Source organism: Stegostoma tigrinum, chromosome 19 (genome assembly GCF_030684315.1).
Source record: "Stegostoma tigrinum isolate sSteTig4 chromosome 19, sSteTig4.hap1, whole genome shotgun sequence".
In the NCBI taxonomy this organism is placed as follows: Eukaryota; Metazoa; Chordata; class Chondrichthyes; order Orectolobiformes; family Stegostomatidae; genus Stegostoma; species Stegostoma tigrinum.
Window position 1 is genome coordinate 30,140,902 of NC_081372.1, and position 23,275 is coordinate 30,164,176.

General features: G+C 37.8%; 1 long non-coding RNA gene across 1 annotated transcript; it reads left to right on the forward strand.

The window, feature by feature from the left end:
• Positions 1–12,521: 12,521 nt before the first annotated feature.
• Positions 12,522–14,596, forward strand: LOC125461227 (uncharacterized). The gene is made up of 3 exons (XR_007249432.1): positions 12,522–12,560; positions 12,843–12,968; positions 13,877–14,596. It is a non-coding gene; the product is annotated as an uncharacterized LOC125461227 (long non-coding RNA).
• Positions 14,597–23,275: the final 8,679 nt, after the last annotated feature.

The window sequence follows — 23,275 nt, forward strand, 5'->3', positions numbered from 1 at the left end:
TTACGGCCTATTAGTTAAATAAACTAAATAACAGTATTTTGTGGGCATTCAAAATTTTATTTAGATGGTATTTTAATTTCTTTATGTTCCATTTTTCTGTCTATTTCTCCTGTTTTTCATTGCTATTTACTGGCAATATGTTCTTCTCCATCTGGTAATCCAGAAGAACAGACTTTCAAACCGCTATACAATTCAATTCCTATGTCAGCCAATTTATCATTTGTTGCCATTTCTCTGTTTGTTCTAGTGTGTAGTGAAATTAATCAGAATAAATATGGATGCAGTATACCACATTGGCGGATGTGCAGGTGAACCTCTGCTTAATATGGAAAGTCATCTTGTGGCCTGGGATAGGGGTGACGGAGGAGGTGTCGGGGCATGTGTAGCACTTCCTGCGGTTGCAGGGGAAGGTGCCGGGTGTGGTGGGGTTGGAGGGCAGTGTGGAGCGACCAAGGGAGTCACGGAGAGAGTAGTCTCTCCGGAAGGCAGACAAGGGTGCGGATGGAAAAATGTCTTGGGTGGTGGGGTCGGATTGTAGATGGCGGAAGGTTCACCTGCATATCTGCCAATGTGGTATACTGTATCCATTGTTCCCGGTGTGGCTTCCTCTACATTGGGGAAACCAAGCGGAGGCTTGGGGACCACTTTGCAGAACACCTCTGCTCAGTTCATAATAAACAACTGCACCTCCCAGTCGCGAACCATTTTAACTCCCCCTCCCATTCTTTAGATGATGTGCCCATCATGGGCCTCCTGCAGTGCCACAATGATGCCACCTGAAGGTTGCAGGAACAGCAACTCATATTCCGCTTGGGTACCCTGCAGCCCAATGGTATCAATGTGGACTTCACCAGCTTCAAGGTCTCCCCTTCCCCCACCGCGTCCCAGGACCAGCCCAGTTTGTCCCCTCCCCCCACTGCATCCCAAAACCAGCCCAGCCTGTTTCTGCCTCCCTAACCTGTTCTTCCCCTCACCCATCCCTTCCTCCCACCTCAGGCCACACCTCCATTTCCTACCTACTAACCTCACCCCGCCTTCTTGACCTGTCCATCTTCCCTGGACTGACCTATCCCCTCCCTACCTCCCCACCTATACTCTCCTCTCCACCTATCTTCTTTTCTCTCCATCTTCGGCCCGCCTCCCCCTCTCTCCCTATTTATTCCAGAACTCTCACCCCATCCCCCTCTCTGATGAAGGGTCTAGGCCGGAAACGTCAGCTTTTGTGCTCCTGAGATGCTGCTTGGCCTGCTGTGTTCATCCAGCTTCACACTTTATTATCTTGGATTCTCCAGCATCTGCAGTTCCCATTATCACTGTATTAACAGTGCATTAGGATAGGAAAATCCATCCCTTTCAAATGAAAGCCAAAGAGAGTGTTATTTTCTTCATCAGAAGATCAGAAATGGGGCGTTTGCTGATGATTGCACAATGTTCAGCACCATTCATGACTCCTCAAATTCCAAAGCAATCCATGTTCAAATGCAACAAGGTTTGGACAATGTCCAGGATTGGTCTGACAGTATCACTTAACATTCATGCTACACAAATGCCAAATGACCATCTCCAATAAGAGACAATTAAATCACTGCCCCTTGACATTTAATGGTGTTACTATCACTGAATTCCCCACTATCAACTTGTATGTGGATTACCACATACCAGAAACTCAACTGGACTCATTGCATAAAAACAATGGCTACAACAGTGGGTCGTAGGCGAGGAATACTGTGGTAAGTAACTCACCCCTGACTCCTCAAAGCCTGTCCACCATCTACAAAGCACAAGTCAGGAGTATGATGGAATACTCTGCACTTGCCTGGATGGGTGTAGCTCCAACAGCACTTTAAAAGCTTGACACCGTCCAGGACAAAGCAGCCTGATGATTGGCACTACATCCACAAGCATCCACTACATCCCTCCACTACTGTTACTCAGTAGCAGCATTGTGTACTATCTACAGGATGCACTGCAGAAATTAACCAACGATCCTTAGAGAGCACCTATCAAACAATGATCACTTCTATCTAGAAGAATAAGGGCAGCAGATGCATGGGAATATCAACACCTTCAAGTTCCCCTCCTAGCCACCCACCATCCTGACTTGGAAATACGTCACCATTCCTTCAATGTAGAGTTAAAATCTTGGAATTCCCTCCCTAATGGCATTATGGGTCAACTTACATCATGTAGATTTCAGGGGTTCAGGAAAGCAGCTCACTATCACCTTCTTAAGGGCAACTAGGGACAGGCAATAAAATGCTAGCCAGGCAGCAATGCCCACATCCCACAAGTTAATAAAAACAAATTATTAATTGTTCGGCCTTTGTGTTTGAAATACTGATAGAAGGTATCAAAGTAATACCATTTATACATAAAATTTGAATTTGATGTTTTTTAAATGGTTCACATATTTTTCCACTGCTGTTACATAAATCTGAGAGTCTTTTCAGCTTACTTGGTTGGATGGCTGATGTATTGATCAGATGAGTATCCATAGCATATGATATGACTCCCATTTCAGATAAAGTAGACTCAGAGAGAGCCTCTGCATCTTACAAGTAGCAAAAAATATCAAGGTACTTTGCTGTAGCTCAGTGACTAATCAACAAGGACATGTCTTTGGGCAGAGAACTCAAGATTGTGTAAATGTGCTTTCTATCTTGTGTTTTGACCCTGATTTTTTTCTGTCACTTTCATGTCCTGTGTCTTCCATATTCCCTCTTTCTTATAGGCTTCATTTTCTCCTTATCATGAACACTTACTTTTAAAAGGAGATGGAAATTAGACTAATTAGTGCCAACTTTATTTGAATTTTCCTGAGTTGGAAACAGCAGGAGAGGAGGACCCAGAACCTGACAACAGCACCTAAAAGAAGTAACTAATTTAGTTCAATGCAGTCCATAGTTTCAGAGCTTAGCAAGCATTTTTGAGAAAGCTCAAGTTGTAATCTTGCATGAAAACGTGTAGTTATTGCTTGGTGAGCATTTTTCTCACTTATCTTTGAAACTCAAGTAATGTTCTTAATTGTTAGGATTAATTGAAACTTGTAGTAATGCTCATTAGATTGGCTGCTGAATATTTACTGTTGCCTTAACTAGGCAATTTCAATTGGGCTAAGTTGAGCATTTATTGAAATGATGAAAAGGAGCAAATAATAATATACGGAAGCCACAGAATGGGGGGTGTCTAATGAACACCTGTATGATCCAAAATATACAGTTCTACAGTAAATGCCTGTAGCTGGACCACATAACTTGAGGCAGAGCTGCAGACGCTGTAACATCAGGGAGAGGGAGGTTTATCCACATGTTTTCTTGCAGGAAGTGGTCACACGCTAGAGGATAGGGCCATTTGGTTTGGTCCACGGTTAGAGACAGGAGGATGCGAGGTCTGGGGATCCAGCAAATAAAAACAAAAGAGCCTCAGCCTTTGTAAATTGTACACTATTTCAGGTGTGATTTCACCAAGGTACTATAAGAGACTCCCTTACCAGTGCAACAAAATAACATAATGGTGGATATTGGAGATCTGCAAAAGAAGAACTGGAAGTGCTTGCGGGGTGGGGTGGGGGGTAGATAATGGGAACTACAGATGCTGGAGAATCCAAGACAACAAAGTGTGGAGCTGAATGAACACAACAGGCCAAGCAGCATCCCAGGAGCGCAAAAGCCAACGTTTCGGGCCTAGACCCTTCATCAGAGAGGGTCTGATGAAGGGTGTAAGCCGGAAACGTCGGCTTTTGTGCTCCTGGGATGCTGCTTGGCCTGCTCTGTTCATCCATTTCCACACTTTGTTGTCTTGGAAGTGCTGGGGAAATTCAGCAAATTGTCTGTGGAGAGAGAAAAACGGGAGTTATTGTTTCAATCCAATTATTGTTCCTCAATAACTCCACTGCTCTGTATTGTCTATGTCTTGTCTTTATTTTTACATTGTGTGTTTTTTTTTTCTTACTTTACAAGAGAGTGACTTCTAAGGATGTCTTGATTAATCTGGCTAATATATACATTTTGTAGCCACTGTTCAGCTAACACTATTTCTGGAAGAATTCTGCCTCCTGAGATTTCAGTGCACATACAGCTTCTGTACGGTTTCACATCTTATCAAAGGCTCTTTCTATGATCTTCACACTAAATGAGGTTATCTTTATTTGAAGATACTCTATAAGATTGCTCAGCAGACAGATTCATGATAAAGGTTCAGCAATTATTGTTACTGGAAAGCAGAGCTTCAAGGGCTACAAGCCATATGGTTCAAAAGCTACTGGTCACACGCTCTACTTCCAGTCTACTTTCTAATTAGAATATTCCTTCTTAAAGTAAGAACATACCATTCACATCACTATATAAGAATATTAAAAAAATCACTCTGACTTTGAAAACAGTTTCAAGACGTTACGTGCGTGAAGAGAGAGGTTGCTCAAATGCCAAAGCATGTTTGTCCATTTGCACTATCTATATTGTATTAGTTATTTCTGTTATGGGGTCAGATCTATGTAAATCTAAGCAAAAGCAAAATAGCCCCGAACAGAAATTCTAAAAATGTTTAGCCAGCTTGATAGTATCTGTCAAGAGAGAGAGAACCAGTTGATGTTGCAGATCAATAAACTTTCATTAGAATTAGGTAAAGAAAGAAATGTAATACGTTTTAAACAAGTGAAAGGTGGGAAGCTAGGAAAAGAATTGACAAGAACGTCTGTGATATGGTGGAAGACAGGAGAGATTAAATCACAATAGTGTTGGAGGAGCAAGGCCAAAGGCAATGGTAATGGGGACATTGAGGAAACAAAAGATGTGTCTGGAGATGTGAGTGGCAGGGTGATGAATGGCTGCCACCTAGAATCAAAAACAAGGGGAAAATGAGAACAAAAGCAACAAAAGAAAATGCAACAAAAATAAGACAAAGATTATGGTCTGAAATTGTTGAGTTAAGTGTTGAAATCCAAAATCCAAAATAGAAATCCAAAATCTGTTAGATTTCAATGAGAAGAGAATACTGAAGCAAATCTAGTGTACAATGATTTTCATTGTTTGCATTTTTGAGGATGGTTTGAATACATGTCTTGCTATTTCAGAATCAGGTTGGCATCTGTTAAGGAATACCTCACTGAGTGAAACAAGTTTAAACTTGATTCAAGATACTAGTCTGGACTCTCCCATTAAGGGTACTGAGTAATCTTTGACATGTTGGAACATTGTATTAAAATCAGATGTTGCAATAATTTAGTGGTTAACTGAAGAAGAGCAGAGAACATATATTGCACTTCAACCTCCTCTATCCACTATGACGAATCTAAATTACAGAAGCTCTGCAGTCTTGTTTGGTGCTGGTAGCAAAAGGTAACTTCAAATAGCAACTAACAGAAAATAATTAGAAGCAGAGCAGGAGTGTGTATTGACTCCTCTTGACGGTTTCCATCAATAAGATTTAATTGGACTACCACCTCCTCTTCACACACTGTTGCAATTGCTCGGTACTTATTATCTGGTTGTTAAAATAAGGTTCCAAAATATTAACGTAATTTCAAGTATCCAGCCTCTTTCTGAATTTAAAATATGTCTTTATACAGTGACTAATGTATAACAATACTTTGAACTGTATTATTTTCTGTTTATATTTCATTCAATTATCAATAAATACTGGTTGTTGAATCACAGTGGTCAGTGCCATGTGGCATCATGTATCACTGCTTAAAGGTCAAATAACCAACCTGATTTCTAAAAATTGCAATTTTTAGCTGAGCCATTAATAAAGATAAAATCAAGCATGTTTAAGTTGAAACAGGTTTGTCAATCTTAATAATACTTCGACAGTAGGAGAAATCAAGTAGTATAGTCAGTTTCACATGCAAGTTTGTCGTAATGATTTGAATTCATTCTGAGGATGAAATTCAAGCATGTCAGAGATGTAAAATGAAAATGAACAATGAGGTTTCTTTGTATAACTATTGAATGGGCTGTACCCTGGGCAGCGAGTGGTACCATTAGTTTTGCATGTGTGCTGAAGCTGGATTATAGGCTGTTAGTGTATAAAACCATGACAAAATTACCAGGGTGAATCACAAACAGAGACAGAAATGGATACAGAGTACAGAGAAGGTGACATTAGGAAGGTGATAGATGCATTGTATAAAGAGATGGGTTTCAAGGAAGATGTGAAAAGGGGAGAGTGAGATAAAGTCATGGAGGAGTTTATAATGGAAATTCCACAGAATTAGCAGACCCAGGCCATCAGGATTACTGCCGGGAACTGGGCCCAAGTCTGTCAATAGGAACCAGGCTCACTCCATGGGGATTGATGCTGGGACCAGATCCTTGGGAAGGAGTTGCTATTGGGAGCTGAGCATTAGTGGGGAGATTCCTTTGTGCATTTGCAACAGAAGTATATGGTCTCTGTCTTTATGAGCTTGCAGAAGGTGTGCTTAGGGTGATGGCTTTTTTTGTGTAGAAGTGTCTGTCAGTGATTTTAGAGGAAAAAAAACTTTTGCTACTAGCATATGCCTGCTGCCTTGTACCAATTTAAATACTGTGGTGACTAGTAAATTAATGATTTCCTGTATGTTGGTTGCTTAAGTTTAATGGCGAGTTGATAATTGAGAATACTGATGAATCCTGCTAATTGTGCTTATGTGTGTCCAAACAGCCAACAATAGACAATATAAATGCAAAAACTATTTTTAGTAACTACATTATTTAATAAATGAGCAACTGAGAACAGAAAGTAGGCTGTGAAAATCAAAATGCAGTTCATAGGAGAATCTTAAGAAAAATTTCCTGAAACAGAAGACATATGAAAGGTCTGTGTTCAAAGACATGCAATAGTTACATTATGTTGACAATCACATTGTGTGTGATTGCCTGACAAGTCTGATTGTAAATTGCATAACTAAATATAAAACAGATCTCAAGAGTTTCAATAAATAGGATATAAAATAAATGTTAGCACAGTGAGCTTTGATCCTACAGAAAGTTAGTTTGGAGAATTGAGAGGGAAAGTAAAGAGATGGCAGATGAACTAAACAGGCATTTTGCACTAATCCTTGCTATAGATATAAGTGGCTTCATGGAAGCAACAACTAACCAGGAAATTTATGAGTTCAAGGAACTCCGGAAAATGACTGCGAATGGTACTGAACAAATTGTTGTAATTGAGGCCTGACAAGTGCCTGAGACCTGATGGACTTCATCCTAAGGTCTTAAACTTGTGAGATAGTTGACACATTGGTTTTAATTTTCCAAAATTCACAGATTTAGAAAAGTCTTTTGAGGTTGGAGGATAAGAAATGGAACTCCTTTAATCAAGGAGGGAAGGAGACAGAAAGCAAGAAACTACTGTTCGATTAGCTTCACATATGTCACACGGAAAATACGGGGGCTATTATTTAAGACATTAAAGCAGTACACTTAGAAAAGTTCAAGATATTCAGGCAGAGTCTACACGGCTTAGTGAAAGAATAATCATGTTTAAGTAAATTATTGGAGGTTTTTGAGGAGGTAACATGCACTGTAGATGAAAGTAGATGTCTTGTACTTAGCTTTCCACAATGCATCTGATAAAGTATCATATCAAAGGCTATTGCAGAAAATAAATAGTTATGGTGTAGGACATAGCATGTTGGCATGGATGGAAGATTGGCTAGTTATCAGGAAACAAAGAATGGGCATAATTTCTTTTCAGGGTGGCAAGATGTAATGTATGGTGCATCAGAGGCATTGGTGCTAGGGCCTGAAATGTTTACAATTTACATAAATGACTTGGATGAAGCGCTTAAAATTTGCTAATGACAAAAATATAAAAAGGAAAGTAAGTTGTAAAATAGGCATAAGGATGCATATAGAAATATTGGGCTGATTCTTACATCTTATTGGCTAAGTGTAAGTTGTTTCACGTTTTGGAGGATATTTTGCAGCAAGAACTAGTGAGTTTTCTCACTGTATCTTACCAAAGTCACTGCATTAACATTTCTACAGCATCCCTCACGTACCAGATTGACTGAAAGCATAGACCAGGTTTCTGTATTAATAATGATTACTATTTATTACAAATAGATTGTAGCTGCAGGTAAACAACTGTGAACTATCTACACCAACTCTGTAAACCTATTGATGGGCTGATGTTTCCATTGCATCCAGGATAGGACACAGGCCAGAAAAGTAATGGAATAGCTGAGTTTTGAAATGAAAGAAAACAAAGATGGTCAAAAGCAGATGGGTTAAAGTAAGAAGGAATGGTATTGGATGTGCAAGTAAGTGATCTCTATAAAGGCGAGTGCATGACACCAAGGACTCATCTTTGTCAAGAGTGCTTGGAGATGATGTTTATGAAATTCACAACATTTAAGTGGAATTAAATGTGGATCATGCAGTATTGAATGTGGGAAAAGTAGCCTGAGAGCACAGAGAAGGCATACTGGTCATAAGAGTTGGTGGGGGCTTACATTTAGATGCCAGTGTTCATATGAAAGTGACCCTATGCACTGAATCTTAATTCTCCAAATGAGTAGTTTTGTTACATGTAAAAGTTTAAATTGCAAAATTTCTGCAACAAAGGACATAAGCTTCCCACTTCCAGTTTAAGTAGGCACAGGGTAAGGGATGGGTGACCAGTTATTTTGTGGAAAGTGGGTTGGTTATTTAAATATCGTAATGAGACTGCCTGCCCTCATTTTAAGAGCCATCTCATTTGTGACTCTTATGTCCACTGCCTGGTCCAGGCATCAGGAAACCTAGCAGCTGCTATAAAGAGAGAAGGACTATGTACATAATTTTCTATTCAGGAGGCCTGTTTTCTTCATTTTCACTAAGTTACCCAGTAAAATCCATGCCCACACAATCTGTGTGCTCCCTAGAACAATTTTTGGAACATTTATTCGAAGTCTACACCACCCTTCCCACCCCTTGCCAACTTGGACTGCCAAACGCTCCCTCATGATATACAGATGGGCTTCCATGACCAGGCCTCAAACTCTCAAACATGACCTGGCCATGATTTTTCTCACTCCCCCATTACACAAACCACTCTCATTTGGTGTAGCTCTGAGAAATAGACTTCCTGCTATGGGGTTTCTAGCCCGATAATGAGGCTGTATGTACGTTCATCCAGCCTGCTCAGTCTCACAGTAGCCCCTCCAACATTAGATTAATCTGCAGGGCCATGGAGATGGACAACAGAGGGAGAAGCATTGGAGGAGGATGGTAATGTTGATAAGACTACAGACTGAGGATTGACGAAAAATGATGAGGTAACTACATAATGGTCACAATCACTCAGCTGACTTTGAAGATTGTTTTAATAGCAAGACATTGTCTTTAACAATGTTTGCCATTGTCCATTAAAGTAATATCATTGCATATGGTTTAACCAGTGTAATAGAAGTAGAAGTGCCCTCAGCCAGGTTATGCAGAATGAAAACAACTTATAATTTGCCCCATCTGTCTGTCTGGCACAAATTCATTATCCTTTTAACTAATTGCATTACAATCATTCTAAATAATTCTGACAAATTATTGTTGCGATCTGTTAAGGAACTGTAAAGATTTAAAAAGGATTCTGAAAACCTTGTTTTTACCTATGAAATTATGTCGCAATACTTTGCTTAGTTCAACAAAACAAAGTTTATTGCATACAAAAGAATGTATCAAAACACACACACTACTATTGAATTAAATAGCTTATAACTTACACACAGTTAATAACAAATTACGGCTAAATTTTGCTTATCCCTAAACAATGTGGCCAATGGTCGGACATTTGGGAAATTATGGCAAGATCAAAAAACTTAGATTCTTAATATGGAGAAGAGTCTGACTTTGTATCCAAGTTTGAATGGTGAGATGAGAATTCTGCTGGTGAGTGGTGAAAGGTCCATATCCATGCATTAACATCTCATTATTGCCGATTTTTGCCAATAGCAGTGCATTATTCTTCCATGAGGTAGAGAGAAAATAAATGATGACAACATGAAAGTTCTAATGGGTACCCAGTGGCTGCAGCTCACTGTTTACTCATTTGGGACTCCATTTTAGTCAGCAGTCCCCAACAATGATTACTAGCATCCTTCATCCACAGATGTTGTCATTGGACAGGAATTGGCCTCACGATACCATCTTGACCGATCTTTGACTGATTTGGAATACAGTTTCCTGCTTCAAAATTGTATTTTGATCTAGAGTAATGTCTCACATTGTAATGCTACTGCCTGGCCACTTGTGTGCAGGGGCAGACACCCCTCTTACGGATTGGAACAGTGCACATTTAAGAGTTTTAAATATCCTTTCTTAGCGCTCATTCACTTTGTGTGGTTTTTGATGCTCAGAGCATCTCTGCTTTACCTTGCCCTTCTGTGCATTTTTGCTTCATTTTGAACTGAAAGATTCGTTATATGTCTGCCTAATATTCTTTTTAGCATAGACACTAAGCTTTCCATAGTTGTCAGCAATGATCATTAAGTGGACGTGTTGCTGTACAGTTTCAAGCTGCATAAATGTCACACCTACATCTGTGCCAGCAGCCTAGAGGCAAATACACTGCATGTGCTTCAACTGAAAGGCAATATCTCAAAGTCTAAGGGGACTGTCAGGAGATTAGTGGTAAGTCAATTGGGGCTGCACTGAAAACAGTCAGTAGTATGGTCACTTATCATTGGGGCTATTTGTCCAGCTCAGTTGGGGGGATGGGCTGCAGTCAGTCCTTAAAAATAACAAGATGTTATTGCCAGGCTGGGTATTCGAGAAAGATGGGCACTCCCTTAGATATTGTTCTGACATGATATTGTGTGAAGGGTGGGACCATGTGTCGCTTTATTTTGTAGCTGTAGTTACAATGATAGTGAGTCAAGCAGGTGATAATGTAAGCAGCTAATGAAACATCACCTACACCACCCTTTGACCTGAGAGCTGTTCTTTTTCTTTGTTTCCTCCAACTACTTTTACTGTAAAGGGCTATTTGTGGCTGCTAGTGACTTGCCTAGTGCATGAGTAGTATTTAAATATGGCATCAATGGCAAAAATCCAAGCAGATGCCAGCAGCGTTAAGTATTTCTGCTACTGACGAGTGGAAGATAGCGTGATAGCATAGGTCCATCAATCTGTTACTGCCTAAGATAATAGTTCTGAAAGAGTTAATATTTAAGCTATGCTCAGTTCCATTCTGTCCAATTATTTATGATCTATCATCCAACAGTGCTTTAGTCTAGCATAGAAGGGAGGTTTGATGGCAAATGCTAGCCCAACTGCAAACCACTATTGGCTGATACACCGGCATCACACCATAATGTGACACTTGTCATTTTGATAATCTATCTCTTAGTGAGCAGCATATCATATGAGGCCCAAATGATAACTGGCCATCTTAAAACACCCAGATAAATTGAAACAACAGAACTTCCCTAAGCTCCACCCATCTCAATAACAGCTTTACATTTCTCACTGTCCTCAAATTAAACTTTAGAATAATTATCTCTCAATTGCAATTTCTTTTTTGATCTGATTAACTAAGTGTATTGTGCAATTTTTCAGGATTCTCTGAATTCTTTTGAAATAATTTAGCTCTAAGTCCTAAAATAAAAGTATTTTTATGAACTACCATTCCTGAAACAATTGCAAGCATTATGTCTCTGTTTCTTTAGCTATGTAAGCCTACCTAATGTTTTGTGACTGTGCCTTTCTAGGTGTCAACTTATTAAGTCAACATGGCCGTAAACCTTTCAATGCGAGAGATTCCAATGCATTTGCTTTCAATGCATTTATCCCATTTTCTATAGTTGAGTTCATTTCCAGAACCAAAATATGTATTTTGAAACACCTTAACCATAAATGAGGTATTTGCAATGCCACATAATGTCTTAAGAAAAACTTGAACAGTAAATTGTGTGTGACATTATTTAAGCTTGATTTGGCATTTGATATTCAGGTTATACTGAAATGACTATTTGGATTTGTTTTGAAGAATATAAAGGCCGATAGTGCAGTGTTGAAAGTGGTTTCTCTCACATAGGTTGTAAATCTGACGTTCCATTCACCTATTCTAATAGATCTGACCAATGCGAAAGGTCTTGAGGAGTCATTCAAAGATAATTTGAAGTTGTCCTAGTAGTCTTCCTCGCAGGTTGTCAGAATGACAGTCATGTTTGTCTTGAGAACATAGTTCATTGCGTGAGTTGCCTTGAAATGTTTGAATATGGCACAAAGCGAGAGTATTATTATCAAATAGTTAATATGCTTTCTTTCAAAGCATCAACTTCATTGCATTTTGTTGTGGTTCTTTGTTTCTTTAATAGTACAGTTGCAATATTTATTTGGACAGCTTGGTGGTGTACTACATTAGAGCACTGATACATTGAGTTAAAAAGTTCACACTTGGCAGTTCACCACATGGTGAATTCTTTACTTCACCTAAACAATGGGGGAGGTGGTAAATGGAGACCAGGTGCAATCACATATGGCAGGGAGGGGAAAGGCAGACTGTGATTCAATCTGGTCCACTTTTATATACCTCCTAGCAGCTGACTCAACAGTGACATTGACAGAAGCCTGAGAGAATGTCACTTGCTCGCCTCAGGGAAAGTATGTTGTATTGGAGAATTAAAGATAGAGAGAAAATAAATGTTAAAGAAAACAAAACAAATCATTTATTTTTACTGGTTAATAACTGTAAAACTAAAGTGCCTTAATGTATTTATATCACATTCTTTTATTGAATTTTCAACTATTTTTATGCATTAAGAAGAGACAAAGGGAAGTCTTACTACTGTGATAAGTATTGGTCTATTAATAATGACTACAATAATTTCTAAGCTTGTGTGTTTCTTTTGTAATGTATGCCATCATTGTTTTCCCCTCTGATAGTGAGGGCTGACAGATTATCCTAGCTACAGGAATATGAAACAGCAGAGAACATGACAGATGGGGAAGTGCTGGAGCCCTGAAGTTAAGGAGATGTTAGAAATGCTGTTACTTTAACACAAACTAAAGGTAAACTGGAATAATATATTCAGACAAATTCTCAGTTATCAATTGTAGATTATTTCTCACTAAACCTGTGGTAATAATGTCAAAGATAGGTTTATCCTCATCTGTAAATGTCAACCATAAAGGATGTGGTTGTATTGGCAGTGAGCAGCAAAATTGACAGCTGCTGCCAGCATCAAAACTGACCTAACACAAAATGAAATGCACACAAAATTGAAAGTATATAGAAGGTATGTATTCATAAATTAAGTAACCAAAACCATGAAGCGATTTTTGAGGTTCAAATCTCATCCTCTGCATTCAGATGACAGTTATTAATCACCTATGTTCAATCCACAAATTTATAATGTTACCTGTAGCTTTTGACAACATTGCAGCCTTTTGATTACTCTCACCAATCCATTATTTTATACTTACAATTAGAAATTATTTATTGCATGTTAAATTAGAAAGGTATCTTTATTTAATGTACATTTACTTATTTATTATTCTACATTCAACAAACAGTCACTATTGATGATCTTAAAACACATGAAAGAAATGTAAAGAGCCATTTGAAAAATATCTTAATACTATTGCTACTTTAGTTGAAATACAAATTGAACTACTGATAAATAATCTTATTGCTAATACCAAGTTAATCTCTGCATTTTTCTCATTGTATGATAACTAAGTACATGAAAGATGCCTTTCTCCTTTGAGTTCTGAAATGACATTAGAGATTTTAAAGATATTTTCACCAAAAAAAAAGTGGTGAAATTGAAAATTTAAGGAAACATCTTTAAAACTTGGCAGAAGTTGGATATGTTTAGCTCAATATATTAGGGAGCCCGGAAGTCCTATATGTTTAAGCCTGTGTTAAGAATTTATATCATTTTTGCTGAATGTTTGGTTGATTTGGTTGTTTTCAGAAGTTCCAACAATGGAAGAAAAAGCAATTTGTTGAAGACAGATCAATTAAAAATATGTGTCATTCTGTGGAACACTATACAAGAAAACAATGAATACATATATTAATCTCAATCCTGACCCATGTGGAGTTGGAGTATTTATTCAGATAAATTTTCATGCAGATAATGGTTGAATTTAATATGACTGTAAATAAATATATATTGTTCACAATATGATTATAATTTAATAAAATTAGATTGTACTAATATGTGGCAAATGGCTGTGAACAGTAGCATGACATATGCCAGTGTTAGCTACAGGAGAAATGAATACAAATTTGACAGCCTTTTCTGATGTAATGGACACATATTTTGATTTCTATTTGTCCATCCAAACTCTGACATGATCTGTATCACCTTGCTGACTATGATCTGTCTGTACAAAGCTTTTCACTGTGTTTAGGTACACATGACAAACAATAGATCAAATCAAACTTCTAGTAATGATATGCCACAACCATAGTCTCAGTGTTCAAACTAAGTATATCACTTTGTACTACTTATTTTGTTATTGTGTGCAAACAGTCTAAATGACATGTTCGCCAGTGGTGAAGACGTGCCCCTTTAACTGCTAGATACTTAATAAAAGTTGTATTCAACTTAAACATGAGCACTGGGATGAATGTGCCAAGTCTGCAAACAGACCTGACTTATCCTTGGGGTATTATTATTGAAACTTCCGGAAGGTGGATGTCTCTTTCTCGCACCTGAGTAAGGTCCGAAATCACATGACATCATGTTATAGTCCAACAGGTTTCTTTGAAAACACAAACTTTTGGAGTCTTACTCCTTCTTCAGGTGTAGACTCTGCAAGCTTATGTTCTCAAATCAACCTGTCGGACTGTAACCTGGTGTTTTGGGATTCCTGACTTTGTCTACGCTAGTCCAACGCCAGCACCTCCACATCATGGCCCCGTGTAAGGTCGGGCTTTCACTAAAATCATTTTGCACAAAATTTTCTTTTAAGTACCCTCTAAAAGTAGTGAAATCAAGCTCTTGTTTCTGTAAAATAAACAATTGGCAATCATCTCAAGAAGCATCCATCACTGGTTACATGCAAGTGAACTGAATTATTTTTCCAAAATAACTTTGGAATTTTTTTCATATAATGAAGAAGGTGTGTTGATTTTCCCATGTGGGTATAGGTAATGTCTAGACTGATTGACACATTATATTGTATAATTTATAAAAGGCTGGTGTGAACTTACACACGGCAGCAACAAACAATTTTCTGTTTAGTTTTTATTTAAAAAGGACTTTGACGATTCATTACTTTTTAAAAAAATGTAGATGGTTCTGCTGGTGCCTTTTAACAACTGAACATTTTTAAGACAGCTTTTTAACTGTGATTTGGTTTCATGATCATTATTAATTCACTTTATTCCAGATATAATCTTTGAATCTATATTCATTTGGATGTTGTGGTGGGCCATAAAGTCAGTTCACCAGAGCATTTATTCAGGTTATTGGTTACTAGTTATGAGTTATTATTCTAGCAAAATTACAACTCAGCTATTATCCTCTTACACCAGACAATACTTTGAATGTGTTTTATTGACTGTAAAGCTGTTTGAGCTGTATTGAAATTTTGAAAGGTGTAATGTAAATATACATTTTTCTCTCTCTTTTCGTCACTTTTCTAAAATATTCCCCACAGAGCTGGATACATCAACTGCTTTGGCCTTCAATCCAGCTGTAATCACAGCTATAGAGCAATAATCCTTTCACACCATATGGAATAAGTTGGGAGGTAGTCATGAATGGAGAACTAGATCCTAAATTGTTGAAATTTTGATGCAATTTTGTCAACTAAATTACAGCATGGTATAATGGGATTTACACAGGTGCCAGAAGAAAGATGAAATGAACTTTAGAAAATTGTTAGTTCTTTGGAAATTTGGCATGATGTAAAATGATGTATAGAATTTGGGAAAACATGGGTACAAGTGCAGACGTAAATTCGGTACAGATTCCAAGAGGAGGGGAATGGGATTCAATGCAGAGAACCATTCCCGGGAAGAAGGAGTACGAAAGGGGAACGGAATTCAGACATGGATTTCAAATTAATCAAATGGCCACGATAAAAGCAGCCATTTTCAGTTCATCATGTGATAACAGAAAGAGGGCAGTTAAAGTGATCCAGATATATATTCTGTGCAGATAAATCAGCCTGAGAGACAAACAGACCATTTCCCTCCATACTCAAAACTTGTTTTAAAGGGCAGCGATAAAGCAATATATTCAGTTGTTCTACCAGTCATGCTGCACCCAGATTCATAAAGACAATCATTGACTTACTTACTACTTCATTCACTGATGTTTTTCTCAAAAATATAACTTTCAAGAGCATGGAACAGATCACGGCCATGTAAATCCTGTCACTTGAATCTGAGAGAGACAGTTGTGAGTAAGTGTAATATACAGGGTGGAAATGGCCTTGGATAGTTTCTGGATTTTTAAAAAAGTAGGTTACTCATTTTGTTGGAGGCATAAAGCTTTACTTTAGTTTCATAGTTAGATACAGTAGGATGAAATATCAATTTATCTAAATAGCCATATTGGCCTATTAATTGATAATTAAACAAATAAATGTTTGGCATAGTTCTAACAATTCTTTAATAAACTATTTCAATTCATCTTGAACATTTTGCAGCTTGCAACATGTTTGTTTTCTGTAATCTGTTAGGTGTGATAATGATCTCCCATTAGATTTTGATGCGGTATGTTAGAAAATGCAATGTCAGTGAGCAATGAGATAAAAACAACCATCCTTTAAATATTCTCTGAAAATATCTAAATTAATATGATAAGGAGAAAAAATCCTTTACTAATACTTTATTTTTTATTCAAAAGAAGAATCAAAATACAGACATGTCTACACATCATTTCTGCTGAATTACAGTAATTTACTTTGCATTTTGTCTAATTCTAACATTAATTATTAGTTTTTGTGGGCAGATATCATAAGAAGGAAAAAAAGAGTACTAATACCACAGTAGGTTGGGAAGGCAAGCGCAGAATTTACACAATTGTTTAGTGTGGTTGATGAGAATATGGTGGCTATGTTAAGAATTCTCGAAGTTAAGGATGATATTGTACAGGTACAGTCCTAGACAATGAATAAGTACATCCTGTCCAAAGCTATAGAGGCAATGCTCTTTATTTATCACATACATTCATCCATATAAGTCAGACACAAGTTTCAAATGTAATCACAAGTACCAGCAATTGGTTTTAAATTAAACTAGTACCATAACTTTAAGTGGCAAGTGTTTTATTTTAAAATATACAATACAATAGGAATTGTTATGTTTCATTATTTAATAAGTATCATATCAGCTAATAAATCTCCAAAGATTTATTACTGCATAGCATTGCTTCTTTCCAATAATATTTTATAAGATATTGTGGAAACACTGTAAACATGATGTGAGCTGCTGAATTACAATTGTATGATGTGGAGATGTCATGCTCTTGATATAAGATGAGAGGCAAACAGCACTAGGTAATTACCTTTTACACGAGATGTAATTTTAAGGCTACAATGGAAGTGGCATTAGCATGCATTGCAGTTTTAAAGGGTTACAGTAAATACTTTTTTTTTGCATTAGGGAAAAAGATTAAATTTTCAACTTAAAGAGAGAGCTTTGTTGCTGTTCATTAGATAATGCTAACTGGCTTTTTCTAGCACCCTCCTTTCTCTATAAAAACTCATACTGTATCTGGTCTGTGCTAATTTAATAATTTTACAGTGCAACAACTCTTAACAAATCTGATTTATTTTGCTATATTCATTTGGAACAATAAAACATTAAATATTTTATTTATTGGCTTGGTTTTCTACCCGTGTTAATTGTGTGCCTTACTTAAGAAGCACCATAAATTTTCCTAAATACTATCTGGCACTATTCAAACATAAATTTTAATTAATTCTTTCTTCATAAAAAGCAAAAGCTATTTTTTATTGTAAATGGCTGAATAAATTACCAATAAGTATTATATAATTGATTTTGTCTTTTACCCAGCATTCCACTATTATGTTACTGTTCATCTGAGGTGGTTAATTTTTATGCAACTGATTAATTGTGTTGGATTATTGTTTTCCATTCTTGTTCCAGTTCAATCTACCTGGTTTGCATGATATTCATTGAATGTTGTTAAAATGTAATTTTAAAAAAATCTTCTGAATTATTCTCCCCATCATTCTTTATATGCTATGAAGTAAAACAATATAAGCATTTTTTAGATTTTGATTAAAGGGCCATGTTTCATTTCTAATTCTACCTAACAGTTAAGCACTGGTCACAACTATCATATAATTTGGAAAGAAATTCACTGCCCACTTGAGTTTAATATATTTTAATTATTAATCAGATGCATTAATACATGATGAAAATTAATTTATTATACGTGGTTACAATTTCATTGCTACACTTTCCTTAATTATTTGTGTAATTTAAATATTAAAACATAAAATAAAACACTCCTGTACTTGGTGCAAATGTTATCATTTTTGCTTTTAAAAGTATCTTCAAAAAGTCAAATATAATTTGAACTAAGAGATTAAAAAAAGGCCTATAATTATCAGCAACACACATTAGATTGTACTGCTTCATTTGTGCAATCCTGCATTACTAAGAATATATCTTTCATTTCATTCTCTTATAATTAGATCATTTGTCCATGTTTTTTAATACAGCTATAGCCTATTTTAAGGGATTTTAATATATGAATTGTGAGAGTTTCGAGTACAGGAGCAGTAATGCGTTGTTGCAGTTATACAGGGTCTTGGTGAGGCCACACCTATAATATTGTGTGCAGCTTTGGTCTCCTTTCCTGAGGAAGGATTCCCTTGTTCTTGAGGGAATGCAGGGAAGGTTTACCAGGCTGATTCCAGGGATGGCAGGACTGACGTACCAGGAGAGATTGACTAGGCTAGGATTGTTCAGAAAAATGAGGGGGCATCTTGTAGAGACTTATAAAATTCTAACAGGACTAGACAGGGTAGATGCAGGGAGGAATGATCCCAATGGTGGGTGTGTCCAAAACCAGGGTCACAGTCTGAGGATTCAGGTTAGAGCTTTAGCATGGAGATAAGGAGACATTTCTTCATCCACAGAGTCTTAAGCCTGTGGAATTTGTTATCACAGAAGTAGCCAATGTCAAAGTGTTGAATACATTCAAAAGGTGGCTAGATATAGCACTTGGAGTGAAAAGAATCAAAGATTATGGGGAGAAAACAGGATTATGCAACTCTTTGCATTGGACAATCAGCCATGATCACGACAAATGGTAGAGTTGGCTCAAAGGGCTGAACGGTCTCCTCTTGTTCCTACCTTCTTTGTTTCTGTGTAAGCAACAAAATTTTGCAATAAGCTGTATGTAACTTCTTTCATATACAGGTAACCTGTGGGAATGGTCCTAAAAATGTTTCATTTCAAGCCAAATTTAAGTGTTCTATTCCCTGCTTTCTCCATTGCCAATGTAAAAAAAAGAATCTTTAAAACCACACTCATATGTAGATCTGATAAATCCACAAATAATTATCTGAGGAAAGATACAAATTTCTGTGAGGGAATTAAATAGATTATACAATGGTACAGCAAAATTACCATTTTTTTGCAACACCAAACTATAAATTACTTGCAGCTACGGCAAAAGTTTTCAAACCAGATTTGGACATAATGTTTATCAAAATATTTTGTACTATAACATAAGCGAACATACCTACATACAGATCAGGAGCAGGAGTAGGCCATTCAGCCCCTTGAGTCGGCCCTGTGTTAAACAAGACCATGGCTGATCTGATTGTAACCTCAAATGTACATTCCCACCTACCCCGAAAACCTTTCAATTCCTTATGTAACAAGAATTGATCGATATCCACCTTTAAAATATTCAACAACCCTGTTTCCACTTTTTTCAGGAACAGAATACCAACATTCTGAGAGGGAAACATAAAATAATTTAATGTCTGATTTGAATGGAAATGAAACACTTTCCTGCTGTTTGGTTCTTTCATAAGTTACCATATCCCATACATTAAAGCTCATTACCAGTAGTTAATGTTTGATGCTGAGAGATTTACATGGAAATTATAGGACAGAATTGCAACATACCCCATGCTTTATTTTTAAAGAAGCACACAAACATAGAAGCATGTGTTTGCAAAGTTTTTGTTCCCTAGTTAATGTCTTCTGTTCAGCATTACATGTTCACCAGGGATATAAAATCTCTACTAGGGAGGGTTTGTTTTGATTCCCACCATTGTGACAGTGTGTAAAATGAAGCCATATCCTACTCTCCCTTATTTGACAATAGATTTTGAATAAATTGCCAAATGCCTGATAAAGCACTGATTTAAGACATACATGAACTAAATATCAGAGATAATGGGAACTACAGATGCTGGAGAATTCCAAGATAATAAAATGTGAGGCTGGATGAACACAGCAGGCCAAGCAGCATCTCAGGAGCACAGTGCTCCTGAGATGCTGCTTGGCCTGCTGTGTTCATCCAGCCTCACATTTTATTATCATGAACTAAATATTTTCAATTTTAAAACTAAATTAAATGAATAAGAAATTGATAAAATTATCCTACTGGAATGCAGCTTCTGGTTATATTTTCAAAGTTTTTGCACACACGGAAGGTTAGGACTCAACTCTAGTTTGGTTGCTCCAATAATTTATAGAAAATTAAAAAGTCCTTTTTTTGATGTTGATATTTTTTGCATTACCCCATAAAATGAATGCATGAGTTTTATCATACATTTACTTATATGTTAAAGTTAAATAGGTGTTAATTATTCTCAACCCTCATCAAACGCTGGCCCAATTCTGCCCTATGGCTAACTTCCCATCTCTGTCAGTGATCAGGAAACCAAAGAATGAATTGTGCTTGCAGTACATTCAGATTTTGTTTGAATATTTAATATGACAGGGCAGAATCTTATTGGCATCTGACCGATGTGTGCCAGAATCAGTCAAAAAGTTCAGCAAGGTCTGTCTCAAAATTTGTCCAGGTTTACAACAACCTTTCAAAATGCTGTGTGCTCAAGTGATGCTGGTCTTTCAACAGTTATTCATTGTCTGTCAAGTCGTCCTGACAAATGCTGTAGAGTCTAGAATCAGACATGAGGGATGCCATTGGGTTTGGGTGGGTAGTTAGTGAGGGCAGACTTTTAAGATTTTTTTGTCTAAGTCTGTGTTGTATCAAGCTTTTTGAAGAGTTTCTCACTGCAGGGCCTAGCGAGTTCACTCATATTTTACCAAATCCATCACATAAATTGCCTGCCTCACCCCCCTTGGCATCTCTAATGCTTGGTTTCAGTCCTATCGCATCATGTGCCCTTCCTGCAATAACTTGTCACTCAACAGATATCCTGGAATTCATCAACATCTCTTGTGCTCAAGCCACTTGTAAAAGTCTGTTGTGTACCCAGCCAAGCACTGCAGTGCAGGCCCTGAAATTTTCCCCAAAAATGGTAGCCGGGGAAGTTCAACACCTGGCTTTACAGGCTCCTAGAGTTCCTGCTAGATTTCCTCTTCTTCAATAACCAATAGTTGAGGCCACAACACCAGACCCTGCCAGCCTGTCCAAGGTTATCACCTGGTCTAAATAGTCCCAGCTGCCTAGAGGAATGCCCAGCATCATTGGAAGAAGGCAAATGTGCTTTTTCCACTACTGGTAATGTAAGTGTCACCATCTTTACACTAATTATATCTGTGCTACTAAACTCATCTTCCATCAAATCTCATGCTCTACTACTGTCATTATTGCCTGCAACCTTTTTCCCTCAGTAGCTTTTACACACCCCAACCCATGACAACACTCACCCTGCATTCATATTGTGACGCCTACTCACTCACTTGCGACAGCTCCCCACATCCACCATCAATAATAGCAATGCCAGCGAATTTTATCATTCATAATTCCTGCCTCTGTCTCATTCCATGTATAAAACATTGAAACATAGAAGATAGGAACAGGAGGAGGTCATTCAGCCCTTCGAGCCCGTTCCACCATTCATCACGATCATGGCTGATTGTCCAACTCAATAGCCTAATCCTGCGTTCTCCACATAACCTTGATCCCATTCATACCAAGTACTATATCTAGCTGCCTCTTGAATACATTCAATGTTTTGGCATCAACTGCTTCTTTGGCTGAAGAAATGTCTCCTCATCCCTGTCCTAAATGGTCTACCCCAAATCCCCAGACTGTGACCCCTGGTTCTAGACACACCCGCCATCGGGAACATTCACCATGCATCTACCCTGTCTAATCCTGTTAGAATTTTATAAGTCTCTATGAGAAGCACCCTCATTTGTCCGACCTCCAGTGAAAACAATCCCAACCTAGTCAATCTCTCTTCATATGTCGGTCACACCATCCCTGAAATCACCCTGTTAAACCTTTGCTGAACTCCCTTGAGAGCAAGAGCATCCTTCCAAAGTAAAGGAGATTGGCCACTAGGCCAATGCTGTCCTTGCAGCACCGTGAGAATGAAAGTTTCCCATGTAGCCCAATGTGTAGCACACTATTCCAGGTGTGGTCTCACCAAGGCCCTGTATAACTGCAATAACACATCCTCACAATGAAGGACAACATACCATTTGCCTTCTTGACCACCTGCTGCACCTGCATGCTTACCTTCAGTGACTGGTGAACAAGGACACCCAGGTCCTGCTGCACACTCCCCTCTCCTTATTTACCATTTAGTAATCTTGGGCAGCAAGTGTAGCATTTGGAAAGAGAACAACCTACAATAGTTGAGAAAGATATAAAATGAATGATGTGCTATTTGGTAATTTGACTCTTCATCTCTTATGATGAGTGGTTCCTAACTTAATCCACTCCAAACAGAGCTTGGGCTAGTTTTGGAGGCTGCTCTTGACTTCTTGTGCCGTGAGCCCTTGGGCATTGACGACTATGACAAACTCCCTGGCTTTATGCCTGCGCCAAATGGTAAGGTAAGACAGTGGTAATATGAGGATGGTTTTTCTGGCTAACAGGGCCAAACATAAAAAGGCAAGTAAGGTAACAGACGACTGGAATGCTGTCAACACCCAGGCAAGATCAAAGGATTGAGCGTTATGACAGCAAGCAAAGAGCCAAGAAATACAAGCCTGGTCCATTCCATGAGTTGGGTGTGTGTCCCTGAGCACAAAATGTCCTTGACTTTTAATCATTCACAGGATGAATGGCCCAACATTTATTTTCTATTCCTAATTGCCCAGAAGGTAGTTAAGAGTCGACCACATTGCTGTGGGTCTGCAGTCACACGTAGGCCAGTTCAGGTAAGGATGGCAGATTTCCTTCCCTAAAGCTCGTTAGTGAATGAGGTGAGTTTTTCCT